A 12,975-nucleotide genomic window follows, 5' to 3' on the forward strand; every position below is an offset into this window, starting at 1 on the left:
TTTTCCTGCTGCCCTTTTTTTCCCCCCATTATTTGTGCTAATTCTTCCTACTTTTTCAGTCCTTTCTCCCCCCTTTTTTTGATGCCTTTTTTCCCCACTTTTTTGCCAATTTTTTCCCTCTCATTTTTTATACTGCCCTTTTTTGCCACCTTTTTCCGACCTTCATTTCCCACTATTTTCTGCAAAATTTTTTTCCACTATTTTTTGCTTGCTCTTCAGTGCCACCTTTTTTTTCCAGCCTTTTTTTTTGCCCTGCAATATCAATCCATCAAATTATGCAATCAGTGGGGATTTCTACCAACTTAAACTCTAAAAAATAAGGGATAATAAAGATTCCTTGTCATTTTAAACTTAGAGGATGAAAATTGAAAATTGTTTGCTCTCATTTCAAACCCATAAATCCCATCATAAAGGGTGTTCCCTGATCTATTTCAGCAAGAAAATGGGGATTCCCCATCCATTGATAGCCCTGAAATAACGGCCAAGGCAGGGTTCCTTTCCATTGATTCCCTCAACATTGCAGGTGAATGGGGATTCCCCCAGTTGAAACACAGACTATAAGGGAAAATTAACCAGTTAAACAACTCCAGAATACACTTGGACAGAAATCCATTGAAAGGGAACCACACACCACTTGTCTGCCCTAATTAATTCCATCAGGCTTCCTTCACTAAAAACACTCTCAGAATTAAAAGTGGAGATGCCTGGTGTGTTACCTCAAAGCAGTGGAAGAGGCAGCATGGAAATGCTTCTTCCATGGCAAACTCTCCTGGGAGCACTCCCAGAGCCTTGCAGGGCTCCCCTGGGAAGCTGCTGAACAAATGGAAAGAGTTGGGATGAGCAGAGCCCCAGAGAAATCCCAGCCCCACTGATGGAAAAGTCAGATTATCCAAGCAGCAACAGCAGCTGGAGTGTTTGCAAAAGAGCAGCTTTGTTCTGAACCTCAGCTTAAAAGTTCTGCTCATGCACTAAGGGAGTCCTTCCATCTATTTGGACCTTTTCTATAGCACTGGCCACACAGCAGTTCAATGTGATCATGTTCTTCAACTCAATTATGTTTTTAAAGTATCTAAACTTGATCTAACTACTCGTCAGTAGAGAATTTTATGAATTTTCAGTGTAAATTACCTTCCCTGGTCAAACACCAACACTTCGCAAGGTTCAAGTACCTCTGTTTTCCACCACTAACTGCTCATTAGCCTTGTCTCAATTAAAAACCCTCTGTTAACCCCATTTTTCCACCACAGATTTGTCTGAGTCTCTCACCTCTCAGCAGTCCAAATTGCTTGAAATGTAGCAGAACCTTCTTCACACTTCCCAGCTCTTGCTGTCCATCTCTAATCCCTGTCCAACCTGCCAGTGCTCTCCCTGAACTGCTGACAAAGGAAATTACACAACAACAGTGGAGGACAACTCATTAATTGCTGAATGAAAATGAAATAAAGAGAAATTAAGAAGCTGATTTGGACCCAGCAGGACTGCACTGTTGCTGTCTGTGTATCAAGAATTTCTATGTATTTTATATCAAATTTAACTTGTTGAAAACCTAAGTTCTCATATTTAAAATAGATTTTTCATTCCACATGAAAGCAACATGCTGCATGCCTTCCAGCCACATTTTCACTGAAAAAACCCCAAACTGCTCAGCCTGGGCTCACATCATGCCAGCAGTAGCTGTATATCAACATTCAGCAATAATGGAATTCATTCAGAAAATGAACAATTACAAAAATACTTTCACTCCAAGAACTGATACTGCACTGAGGAAGTTATGCATACCTTCAAAAAATTCAGTAGTCAAGATGTATTTCTGTTTTGATTGAAATAAATTTAAAAAATACTGCTGGCCAATATTTACACATTTGGTCCAATTACTCTTCCTGCAATGTGGTATTTCCCCACCTGCCCCTGAAGGCAGCAGCATTTTCAGAACAAGAACTGCTCCCCAGATATTGACCCCACTCAGCAATGGATAAAAGGACGTTTTAGAAATGTGGCAAATTGGATCACTGAATGAAAAATGGGAGAGAGGTGTTGTAATAAAACAAAACCTCAATTGAGTCATGCATTCAACATCATTTCCCAGATTTCTGAAAATGTGCTAACATTAGGAAAATCTCATTTCCACCCAAGACAGTGTGCAAACAGAAGCTTCTGCAGGTAAATTCACTCTGCTGAAGTGACACAAAAATGAACAGAATGCTCCAAATTCAAACCTTTGGCCTCTTCTCCCACATCCTGCTCGTGTGTCTGTGCTCCATCTCCCCAGCAGCCATGTCTTGTGCCAAGGCTCTCCCTGCCTTGCTCAGCTGCCAGTGAGCTCTGTGCTCTCAGGTAAATTCACCCCCAGGCTCTGTAAATGTTCCAGCTGGGTCCTGCCAGGCCAGCCTGGGCACTGCGGGACTCGAGCAGCTTTGCCACCAGGTTCATATCCACAGCCAGGGCTGCCAGCTCAGCAGCCTCAGCTCCACAATCAGGGCCAGCACTCTCACATGGGGCTGCTCCAACAGAACTTGCCTGCAGACAGTACAAAGAGAAAGCTTTATCAAATTGCACGAGCAGATTTAAGGGGGGAAAAAAAAGGGCAAACCACAGGAGAAAAGAAACAGCAATTCTGCAGCCAAAAGAGTCCAGTACACTCCTGAGTCCTGACAGATAGGAATTCAGACACCAAATGCTCATGCCAGCTGAAAATCACCACTGTCCATTACCCAGATTAGGTTTCAAGAGAGGGACACAAAGTGTTGCTGAGCCCTGGCTCAGCTTCCTATGGGAGAAAACTACTACAGGACCTTACAAGTGAAGCTGCAGCTTCTTGCCCTACTACTAAAAACAGGGAAAAGATGGGGAAACAAAAACTAAGCCTTGGAAAAGATGGGCAAATTCCAAGCTTAGCTAAGTTTCAGTTTATAAAAAATGTATGATGGTGCAGGTCCAGCACATTTTGCTTGCACGTGGGAAGGTTCCAATCCCATTACTCAGAATGGCCACTTGCAGCACATTTCCTGCTTGGAAATTACTGCTGCAAATCAGAGCTCAAGGCACACTCACCCCTCTCTTGTGGCTGCTGAAACTTTTCCCAACGTTGCTCTGTGCCAGCTCACGCTCCATCTCCTTCATGTACGCCTTGACACTGCCCACGAGCTCCTCAGGAGACACCTTCTGCTCCTGCCTTCCATTCCCAGCATCCAGCTCTTCATCATCCTCAGCTGAGAAACCAAACTCCTCCTCTTCATCTAGATCATCACAATCCAGCTCCTCCGAGTCTGCCCCTGCACATGATGTTGTGTCAAAGTACAACAGCAAAGAAATCAGTGCTGGCATTTGTTTCAAAGAAAGAAGCAATCTCACCTAAAATTCTGTCCAGGGCTTTTGTAAAAGAATCCACATCAAAGGTAACATGGGATTCATCAGGTGACCTGAAATCTAAAATTATTTTTAAAGAAATGAAGCTTCTATGCTTGCCTAAGCCTGACACAGGCACAAGCCATATTGATTTCTCGCAAGCCAGGACTGAAGTTGGGACATTTGAATTTAAAAGGCCTCAGAAGTTTGAAGCCTGTGTGCATTAGACATCCAACAGTGAGTGGACGAATACTTGGCATAAAAAGAGAAAAATTGTGAAGACCACAAAATCCAACTGAAGGACAGAGAGCAGCTCAGCTTGCAGCACTTGAACCTGCACCAGTGCCAGAGTGGCACCAAGCTGATTTAAAGCAAGCACAGGTTCACTGCTCTGGCTTTGCTTCAGGCCCTGCTCAGCACAGCACCTTCAAACTCTGATTCTCTGCATCACAGAACCAAGCACAGGGCTGCAGCACAGTGCAACATTCCACACCAGAGCCAAACTTCAGGGGCTACTACCATGGCATTTCTGCTCCTTCCTGCATGGAGACTTTGGACACAAAAGCCTTCATGCTCTCAGCAACTGTTTCCAAGTCATAGTTTTGCTCCTCCTCATTTGGGGAAGGAAGGGACTCATTTCTTGTCCCCTTCAGCATCTGATCCAGAGCACCTGGTGTAATATCCAGCCAGCTGTCATCTGAAAGAACACAGCACACATCCGTTACTCTGCACAAGCCTGCTGGCTCACAGGCCCCAACCAGCTGACTGACAGGACTGCAACCATCCTGCAGCTCAGTTCTGCAGTTCAGCTCTTGTGCTGGTCCTGGGTCACACACAGCAAAGCCAGAGAGAGGCTGAGAAGAACTGAGTGCAGATTTCTCGTCACTACTTAAAAACTCTGCTTTGCAGAGCTCAAACTAAAGAGAGACCATTCTAGTCACTGAGAAGCCTTTGGCCACTCAGTGGAGGAAGAAAGCCTTACTCTAAACTGGGAGAGCCAACCCAGTGTTTAGTCTTAAGGAAGGCTGGATTTGCTCTCCCTTCACAGTTGTCAGCATTGCCCCTCTCCCCCCACAAATAATCATCTGTAATAGGAATAATTCCCCCATCCAGCTCACCATCCCCTGCAGGAAGACAAGCTTATTTCTCAAATTCCTTCACATCAATGGGGGTTATCTGTAGTAGTGTCAGGATTTCATCACCTGGGCTCACTTCATCACAGCTAGAAGTAATCAATTTACTGAAATGGATTCAATGGGATCACATGCTCTGCATTCAGGTTTTCACTTGAATTCTTCCATTTTCCTTCTGTGCAAGCACATCAAAAAGGGAAATGAATCTGGGGAAGTACCAGAGCACTACACAGAGCACTGGCCAAAACAGGACACAGTCAGTCCCTGCAATTCCCAGCTGATGGCTCCAAAGCCCATTGGTCATGGCTCCTTTCCTTCACATTCAATTTGCCTTGGTAAATATTAAGATTACCTGATCCCAAGCAGCACAGACTGGAAACTGAAGAAAATAACAGTCAAGATATTATGGACTGGCAAAGCCTCAGATATTTCTGCAGTGATTTATTTTTTGGATTTGATCATCCAGAGAAATCCACAGCCAGCTCCTTGAGAAAAGGAGACAGATTACCCTGTATTCATTATTCACTGGGACTGCTTTTCAATGAAACTTTTCTACACTTTCTACAGTCAACCATGCAAAAATTGCTTTGCAGTCACCACTTGGAATCCACTTGGAAGAGCTCAGCATTTCACAAAACCAAGATAAAAGAGTTACTCAAGCCAGAACTTCTCCCAGTGGAGCATTCCAGAGGAATTTGTACTTGTATGTCCTGGCCACAGCTCCCATGTTCAATGTGCAGTGGAGAAAAGGGTTCAGGTGTTTGTAACAAGCATTTCAAAGGTCACTTACAGGATTTGTAGGGTATATGACACTCATGAATTTCAAGTAGCTCTCACCTTTCTGGCACTGCAACAGATTGCTGGAAGTGATCTTCTGCCATGTGCAACAGTTCCAGGTACTTGGCTGATCCTTCCATTTCTCCCTATTGAATGCAAGTCACAGGCATGAACCCAAACAATTCTCCCTCCCCTTCCTCCTCACAGTCAGGCTTCCTAAGGGTAACTGTTGGTCACACAGAAATGCTGAGAGACCCAAAACCACTAAAACCTCTTGGCCATCTACACTTGGAACTCAATATAGCCAAGGGGCATTCCTCTATTTAAAGTATATTAAAGGATATTAACCTAAGAATCTCAATAAAGATGTCCAATTTTATAACCTTTAAACAAGTAGTCAATTTATGTCCCATTTATTAACATCAAAAAAGTAGTCAAAGGCATCTTAAAAAAAGAAACAAAAAAACCCACAGAACCTCACCAAAACCCCCAGAAGTGACAAAAACCACACACACATAAAAATTACACTTGCATGGGCCCAGATAGGTCGATGGTGTTATGTATGGATCTTGAAGAATATTGAATTCCAGAGGGGTGGAAATGAAATGTAAACCAGTGAAATCAGTCACACCTCACACAATCACATATGGGGGTTTTCTTCACTCAAGTGTATTTCTCCCCTTGCTTTAGATGAATTAATCAATCCCCACATCTTGCTTTTTCCTTTTTAATTTCCAAAATAAATTACTTTCAAAGGGGAACAACCTGCACGTGTCCCCTTTAAACACATTACTTCATTTCACACAGAGATAAGGGTTCAAGCTCCTCACACAAGTTCAAGGGTTAAAATGTATTTTCCCTGGAATGTTTAAAAGCCACAGACTCTGAAATACTCACAGACCTTGAAATAATCCTTCTCCTTCAAGCTCCTGAGGAATCTCTCCCACAGAGGACCGCTTAACACGTTTCTCTTGGCATCAGGAGCCACTTTACTGCTCTTGGAGCACAACATTTCAAAGCCATGAGCCTGCAGATAAAAGATGCAACAACAAGAGGTTCTCAAGGTGTGACAGACTTTGCTCACATTTCTCTGGACAAGCAGGCAACCTCCAGACAAGGACCCATTCCCTGGGCATGCATGAGCCAAGGCCAAAATGCCCCAGCAATCATTACCAGCTTCATGCCCAGCTCGCAGGCTCCGTACTGAGGATGAGCTGGGGCGGGCAGGGTGTATCCACTGCGTCTGTCTGGAACAAACTGCTGCTGCACCAGCTGTGCATATAAACACCGAGTGAAAGTCACCTGCAACAGCCACAGCAGAAACAAACACTCCCTGCAGCGCGACTGGGCTGGGGACAGCCAGCAAACTCCCTCCACGTCACCAGAGTGCCTTTGGAGGCACCCATATTACAGGCAGTGCCTGAGACTGCATTCAAAATACATCATAGAAAGATTTTTCTGATAAATTGCTTTTCAGGCTATACAATGTTTGTTCCAAACTGAAATCCCCAAGTAAATATAAACCTTTGTCATTCTAAATACATTAGGAAAAATCCTTAATATTCTGGAAAATCCCCATTTGAACTGCAACACGTTTCATCAAATACATCTTGTTTCCTTAACAACAAAAAAACCACGTTTCTTTTCAACTAGAGAAGTGCTTTAGGAGAACCAGGATATCCTAACTGCTTCAGAACATCACAGGAACTAAAAAGCAGCATTTCAGGTATCACATGCGACCTCTGCTGGTTCCTGATGCTAAGAAAAGCCCTGAATGCAACCTTCTCAACTCCCTCACTCTGTCTGTTCCCTCAAACAAAAGGAAAGTATGAGCCTGACAGTCCAGGTACTCACTTGCAATCTATTTTGGTCTTCTGTTCCAGCCCTTGTAAGAATCTTGGAGTAGGGGAAAATAATTAAACAATTTTTTGCTAATGACCAAATAAATTATGTCCATTTTAATTCATTCCATTAGCAGCCATCCATATTCGTGTGAAGGTGTCTGCTCATTATTTCACCTGGACCAGACAAAGCCTGTGTCCTTACAGAAACAGCAACACTCCAGCCCTGAGCATTCCCTACCCTCAGGGACACTTCTGAATCCATGTCTGCTGGGGTTTTTTTAATATTCATAAACTCATAGAAAGGCTTAGGTTAGAAGGGACCTTAAAGATCAACACCTCCTTCCAACACCCTTGCCACAGCCAGGCACACCTTCCACTAGCCCAGGCTGCTCCAAGCCCCATCCAACCTGCCCTTGGACACTTCCAACGTGTCTGGGATGGGGAAACACCTCCAAGGATGGGCAATGCTAAGACAGGACCTTCAGAGCACAGGCACTGCCCCTTGGCAGCCCTCCCACTAAAGCAGCTCAGCAGCACCCACCTTACCTGGCTGCCAGCCCCGCGAACTCCCTGCTCATCTCCCGCAGCAGCTACACAATGAACCACTCATCCTCCACCTTATCCCCGAACACCGCGGTGCCGCCCAAGTGCGCCGGGATCTCGCCTGCACCGGGCACAGACAGGAGAGGCGGCTCAGCAACGCCGTGCCCAGCAACAGATTGTCCACACGGGCTGCGGAGTCTCCCTCACTGCGGATATCCCAGACCCTGCTGACACAATCTTGTGTCCTGTGCTCGGGGATGGCCCCGCTGCACCAGGGAGGTGGCACCAGATGCCTCACCGGGCTAACCCGTGCTGTGACACCGAGAGTCGGGGAAGCCGCCGGGTCCCCCTCACACGCTCCTGGTTTCTGGCCCCCGAGACCCCCTCACACGGCCCAGTTGTCCTCACACACTGCCTGTTCCCGGCTGCCGGAGTCTCCTCAAAAGATCCCGGTTCTCAACCGCCGGGTGCCCCTCAAACTCTCCCGGTTCCCGGCCGCCAGATTGCCGTCAAACTATCCCGGTTTCCCCTCACACGCCCTCAGTTCCCGGCCACCGGGTCGTCCTCACAGGGCTCAACTCCCCCTCACACGCTGCCGGTTCCCTGCCGCCAGATTTTCCTCAAAAGATCCAGGTTCTCGGCCGCCAGGTGTCCTTCACACTCTCCCGCCTCCTCCTCACAAGCTCCCGGTTCCCGGCCGCCGGATCCCCTTCAAACGATCTCCCCCCCGGTTCCCTCTCAGACGCTCCTCGATTCCGGCCGCCGGGTTCCCCTCACACCCCTCCGGTTTCCCCTCACACTCCCGGTTCCTGGCCGCCTGATTCCCTTAACACGCTCCCGGGTTCCCCCTCACAGGCTACTCGATTCCGGGCGCCGGCTTCCCCTTCTACCCCCCCGCTTTTCCCTCACACGCTCCCGGATCCCCCTCACACTCTCCCGGTTCCCGGCCGCCGGTTCCCCCTCACTGGCTCCCGGTTCCCGGCCGCCGGGTGCCCCTCCCAGTCCCTCCGCTCCGGGCGCTCCTCCCGCCGCGCCTCCCGGCCCGCTCCCGGCTCACCGCGGCCCGGCACGTAGCGCAGGCGGAACGGCTGCCGCTGCCACACGCAGGCGGCCAGGAGCGGGGCCAAGCGCACCAGGGCCAGCTCAACGCAGCGCCGCAGCAGCGCCTCGCCGCCCGGGCCCGCCGCCGCCGCGAACAGGCGGGAGCGCACCGCGTCCTCGGGCAGCGCCGGCCGCCGCAGCGCCTCCATCCCGCCGGGGCCCAAAGCGCTCCGCCCCCGGGCAGGAGCGGCGCGATGGCGGCGGCGGGGCGGCGGCGCTGAGGGTGATATCGCGATACGCGCGGAAACCGCTGCAGCCGTGAGTGGCCGCCGCTGCCCCGGTGCCCGGCGCGGCCCCGAGCCCCAGCGCGGTCCCGGTCGTGATCCCCCGGCCCCGCTCCCGGGCCTGCCGCCCGCGCTGCCCCCAGCACCGAGCAGGGCCCCGGGACGGCCCGGTCACCCCCTGTCCCCGACGGGAGATGGTTCCCGGCATTCCCGGCATTCCTGAGCACCGGTCCCGGCCCGACACCGGTGGGACCGAACGCGATTAAATCCCTGCAACCGGCTCTTATCCCCTGACTCGAGAGTTGGGTCAGTTCTGACTTACTCGGCTCGTTTACTCTTGTTGTATTTAATTTTATTCAATGTAATTAATCTACAGGGATAACGGCGTCATCTCTGCTTTTAGGGAGGTGTATATCAATTCGCAGCATCTTAGGTTTAAGTTTAACTGATTTTGATCTAGCTGTCCTGTTGGTATAGGGTCAAATTGCCAAGGCCAAGAGACTTGAATATAGTTTTGAGGCAGAAAACATCTGGGTTTGTTGCCAATTTTCCAACCATGTAGAGCCAGGGCCTGGCCAGAGCCCAGACCCTCATTGGGAGGGTCTCCCCCACATACCTTAAAAACAAATCTCTCAATAAGGCCAGCTGTGAGATGCCCCAAACAAAGCAAACTGCTGGAGTGCTCCTGTGAGAATAATTGGGGCTGTGTGTGATTGCAACAGAGCAGGAGCAGCCTTGCCCTCAGCAGGTCACAGCCCTGTCCCATGAGGATGTGGCACAAAAGGGTCGGGAAAGACCACAGGACCTCAGCTCAGATGAGGCTTTTGACAGAGCCCAGAGATCTCATCCTGGAACTCTGGAAACACAGGAAAATCATGAGACAGCCCAGGGTCAAGGCACAGCAACCCTGCTGGAACAGGAGAAGGGACTAAAGGCTGAGCAGGCAGTGCAGGGAACGGCTGCAGACAGCCTGTTCAAAGAGATGCAGCTGCAGCTGCAGAACAAAACAGAGAGATCCCAAAGTGACACCATGTCAAAGATACGTCAAAGTTCATGAAAAGCCAGCTATAAATAAGGTAATGATGTGTCGTAGGAAGGAGACCAGGACACCAGATGGTTCATCACAGGTCCAGTTTATTAAAGAAAGCATCAAACACCTATACAGCAAATAATAAGCTCATGAATATTCTATAAGCCAAGCAATCTATTGGTTAAACTATACCATTAACTCATCCACATTCCTTTGGGCCTACGTTCTCTACTTCTCACACCTCGCTGTCCATTTCTTTATCATCCTCTGCTAGGCCCAAGGAGACGTTATCTTTGCAGGTGAAAGATTTGGAATTAAGCACTGTCTTGTACTTTTCCATTCTTTAGCCTGCTACTTTCTCAACAGACACCCTGCCTGCAAAAAGGCCTCTGCCCTACTTAGGACATCTCTACCAAATCAATTCGGCTGTGTCCTCTCTCCTCAAGCCACTCTTTGACAAAACTCTCCACAATGATGTCTTATGAATAATGCCTGTTATAAAAATGAGGGAATTCACATGATGGAACAAATATATCAGTAGTGACTGTCTCAGGAATTGGAGACAATATTCTTCCAGCATTCCTGTATCCATAGCAATGAAACACTGAACAGCTTACAATGGATAACAGCCACAATGTGGAACAACCACCCACTCTCCTGTGTTATCTGTGGGAGATAAACCAGAAGAGATCACAAACAATGGTCCTGCCAGGCAGTGCAGCACTGACACCTGTGCAATCTGTGAGAGGATCAAGGGTCCAACAAACTGTATCTTCTTCTATCCAAAGGCAGGTGTTTATCAGTGTTTCATCACAGCTGTTTCAGTGGGATCTGTCTTATCTCTAGAAGGAAATAACCACATCTTGCAATGTAAACAAACATATTTATCGAAATTAAGTTAGGACTTGTAATCACTTGCAGTGGAATTCAATGTCATCTCAGTAGACTTAGAGGTACACTTAAGACAACTTAAAGTTAACATCTTTAATACTCAATAAAAAATGATTTTAATAAAACTGGAATAGAACATGAAATGGCTTAAAGTGAAGAAGGTTGAAACTTGACCTCGTCTAAACTCAGCAACACTCAACCCTGACAGAAATCCACCTCGACATAAATGACTCTTAACAAAATTAACTCAACAGAGTAATAAAACATAACATCACTCAGATCTAACTTTGCTTAATCTTAGCAACACTAAAATCATATTCAGATAGAACAGAACTGAAGGAACAATCAATATCCTTCAAAGTTCGAGGTACTACAAAATGTAACTTATTCTGATGGTATTAATACCAAAAGACAATGAAAATGTGGACCAAGCATGTTTGAAATAACACCCTGATGGATTTACTGGAGGGATTACAAAAGTCAAATACCTTGACCCTATGTAATTTAACATTGAGAAAAACTCATGGTAACTGCAATTTTTAAGGAACCAAAAATTTACTAAAAGCATTTAAAGTGCAATTCTACCAAAAGAAACAACAATGTAAAATTTGGCTACGTGTGGAACAAACTGGGAGCTTCTCGAGATTGTATTCAGTGTAATAGCATATGCTAAAAGTTATCAGCATTTGTGTTAAAGAAATTAGATTGTGTTATGCTGCACGTGATAATAATAACGAGGGACTGGATTTACCCCTTTGAATCTCTCCAGTAACAATTCTCAGAGAAATCAGAGTTCACGAAAAACACAAGATTAACTTCAAATAAGCATTTCAGCACATGTTTACGGCATTCTAGGACACGGAGCGTGAGGCTTCAGTAGCCAGGGGCAGTCAGAGCCCTTCGGCAAATGCCGGGGGTTCGCCCCGCCGCAGGGTTGGGGAGCCACGGGGGGCAGTGAGTTCGGCCGGGGCCAAGCGGAGGCGCCGGGCAAAGCCGAGCCCCGGGAGCGGGGAAAGCGCCGGCGGCAGCGAGGGAAAAGCCGAGCGGGGAAAGCCGAGCTTGGACCCGCCCGGGGCTCGGGGTGAGGCGGGGCAGCCCCGCGCCTGCCGCCACCGCAGGGGGTTTGCACTGCGCTCAGCCGGGCCAAAGGGACTCGGGTTCTGATCCCGAATCCGGGCTGGCAGCGACGGGAGGCGCCGGAACGGTGACGGAGCCGATCCCGGAGAAGGCAGCGGGGAGCGCCGGGGCGCGGCGGGGGAGCCGCCGATCCGCGATTGGCTGCGCTCCCGCCGCCGATTGCTCAGATCGGCCAAAATCCCTCCCACACTGACGCTGTCCGTGTAGCAGTGAGGGGGTACGAATCGCGCCCATTAGACTGGAGGCGCAGCGGCTGTCGCGCCCAGAGCCCGGCAAGCCTATAATAAAGCTGGGAAGCGGCTTCAGCACAGGTGCGACTCGCGGTCAGTTTTGCCTCAGCTCGGGTTTCTGGCGAGTTCCATGTGCCGGATTTCTCCGTGTGCCCAGGCAGGGAGCCGCAGCGGCCGTGCCGGCGCTCGGTGTGCCCGGGCTCCGAGGCACCTGGGCAGGGAATCATGCGGGGCACAATGGTGAGCAGCCCGGGGCTGCTGCTTCTCGCCCCTCGGCAGGCGGACTCCGAGCCGCAGCTGCCCCGGGCCAGCAGCAGCCGGCAGCTCCCTGTCCAGGGGCGAGGCCGCCACGAGCCGGGCCGGCAGTGTCGCTCTCAGGAGCGCGGGCAGCGGCAGGAGCGGCTTGGAGTGCGGCCGTCCGGGGGCAGGGGCGGCGGGGAGGAGGCTGCGGACAACGGCATTGCGGGGAGCGGGGCCACGCCGAAAGGTGCCGAGGGACCTGCGGTGTCGGCCGGCGGGGGCTCGGGGGGCGGAGCTGGCGGCCCGGCCTCCCATTGTGCCCGCTCTGAACAGAGATTTTTGTTCTTGGAGGCACATAATTTTATTACTCTTCTCTCCGTTTCAACTTCTTATAGGATTAGAGTGACTTTAATATTTGTTTGCTTTGCTGTGGAGTCTTTTGTTTGATATTAATTACAACTATATCTCTCCATACCTTTA

General features: G+C 49.0%; 1 pseudogene; it reads right to left on the minus strand.

The window, feature by feature from the left end:
• Positions 1-2,143: 2,143 nt before the first annotated feature.
• On the minus strand, positions 2,144-8,892 carry LOC128947370 (protein ecdysoneless homolog; annotated as a pseudogene).
• Between the last annotated feature and the right edge of the window lie 4,083 nt (positions 8,893-12,975).

Source organism: Melozone crissalis, unplaced genomic scaffold (genome assembly GCF_028551555.1).
Source record: "Melozone crissalis strain CALT ecotype California unplaced genomic scaffold, PUWL_Pcris_2 ptg000099l_1, whole genome shotgun sequence".
Taxonomy (NCBI): domain Eukaryota; kingdom Metazoa; phylum Chordata; class Aves; order Passeriformes; family Passerellidae; genus Melozone; species Melozone crissalis.